The following is a 2,465-nucleotide window of genomic DNA, read 5'->3' on the forward strand; positions in this document are numbered from 1 at the left end:
ACGCTGCCTGTCTTAGGCGGTCAGTGCGAATTACTCAGTCTTACCCGTCATTGAAACTCATTGCAGCATGGCAATGGCTCTGTCTTAGGTTGCCGAGGTTCCACATGATCCTTGCCCGTCTCTGGCCACACGTCCAGCATAAACAGCAGCCATCCGAAGAAGGCAGGGGGGAAGGAGACCAGCTGGTGGGGACTAGATTTTGATAGTCATTTGCTGTGCATAATGTCTCCCCCCCCCACTGTGGCCATGCCAAACAACGGGAGTTAAGCGCTTCCCGCAATATTCTCTATCAAATTACTCTAGCTCTCATAGTCTAGATTCTACTGTTTATTATTCATTTTAGAATACCAAATGAAAAAAAAAAAAACTTATATTGTTCACAATATTGATTTCATTGATACTGATAGTTCAGTATCTGTATAATATCCCATTTTTATTTTTATTTTCTACTCTTATCTCTGGTAGCATAGTGGTTACGAATCAGGCTGCAAACCGCAAGGCCAGCAGTTCAAACTTACCAGCCGCTCCGCGGGAGAAAGATGAGGCTTTCTGCTCCCTTAAAGATTTACAGCCTCAGAAACCCTGTATAGGGTCACTATGAGTCGGAACCGACTCCACAGCACTTAACAACAACAACAACAACTCTTATCTTACTGTTTGTTCAATTCATCCACCATATCCATTCCCACTCATGTGTATTTAACATCCATCCTTCAAGTACATAATTTCTATGCTTATTTAGAAATGCATGTATTCTTAAAAATAAGTGTAATGTTATTTTCTGGGTATATGCATTTAATCTTCATGAAAGGTAGTCTATTATAAATTTCTTTTTTTTTTCCTTTGCTATGATATTTTAAGATCTAGCTCACTATATATTAACTTATAACATTATTTGTGAGTGTTACATATAACTTCATTATGTGCCTATCTCTCATTTTATTTCCCATTCCTTTCCTAATGAATATCTAGGTGTCTACCAACCTTTTAACAACAGTGCTATGCTAAACATATTACCAGGCAAATTAGGGATTGTGCAAGAGACCTAAGAGTGTAATTACTACATCATAAAATATAATTTCCCAAGTACTTCCAGGTTGCTCTCTGAATTAGTTGTACTGTTTATCTTCCTTCAAGCAATATGGGCTTTTTATTTCCCAACTTCCTCACCACAAGTTGATATTATCAAACTTCCTAATTGTTGTTTTAGTTTGTATTTCCCTGACTACTAGTGAGGGTGAACATAGCTTCATATGTTTATTGGCCAATTGGAGTGTCCCATTTATTTGTGCATTAACTTTCTCAACAGAATGCAAATTTCATAGATGTTATTTGTTTGCACCTTCTTTCCCCACCTCCCCAGTTGGTCTATCACAGGTTTGTCTAACCAATCATTTAAAAGAAACACCAGCTTTGGGTTTTGACAGCAATGCCTAGCTACAAAGGGATAGCTAATGGGTTTGAACTGCCAACCTTGTGGTTTGCAGACCAGTGCTGATCCTACAGCACCACACCAGGTGTCCATCTACCCTCTACTTGGTGAGTAATTTTCCTTCTCCCCTACCTCTGTAGCCATCATAGATTGTTTCTTTTATCAAGAAAATCTTTTTACATTTTACAACATTGTTCTTATACAATATACAATTTGTATAATACAACCCTTTAGTAATTGACTAATTCCACTCAGTATAATGTCCTCCAGGATCATTCATGTTGTGAAGTGTTTGCAGATTCATCATTATTCTTCAACATTGTGTAGTATTCCATTATGTGTATGTATCGAAGTTTGTTTAACCATTTTTCTTTTGTTGGGCATTAAGACTGTCTCCATCTTTTTGATGTGTTCCTTTTGGACAGCATAGGGAAGAATCTTGTTTTCTTTTACTCTCTGTCTGTTGACTGGTTCATTTAATCCATTTGTATTCAGTGTGATTAGTGACAGGAATGAATTGATTACTATCATTTTGCTGTGTGTGTGTGTGTGTGTGTGTGTGTGTGTGTGTGTGTGTGTGGTGGTGCTGATTTCTTTGTTCCACATAATTTTCTGCAGAGTTCATTTTGTTTGTAAGATTTCTGATTTTCTTCTTTGCTATTTTGATGTGAAGAAATAATTTTCCTATGGTTACCTTGTAATTTATTCATTTTTCTCCATTTAAAGAAGTTTGTTTCATTTTGAAATCTACTTCCTAATCATTTGGAAGTTCTGTATCTACACTTCATTTTGATTTATAATTGATGTCATTATAAATTAATATTTCTAGTTCCCTATTTTTAGTCTTGTAGATTTGATTTACTTTAAGTACTTCTATACCTGGATTGAATTCTGGGTGGAGTTGTCATGTATAATAATCTCAGGTTGTTGTCTGCTCTTGCTGGTTCTCAGTCCAAAGAACACCCTTTAGCATTTTTCATAAAGCTGGTCTGTTGTTGTTGTTGTTGTCAGGTGCCATCGAGTCGGAACCGAC

This window comes from Chrysochloris asiatica, unplaced genomic scaffold, assembly GCF_000296735.1.
Source record: "Chrysochloris asiatica unplaced genomic scaffold, ChrAsi1.0 scaffold00254, whole genome shotgun sequence".
NCBI classification, from domain to species: Eukaryota; Metazoa; Chordata; class Mammalia; order Afrosoricida; family Chrysochloridae; genus Chrysochloris; species Chrysochloris asiatica.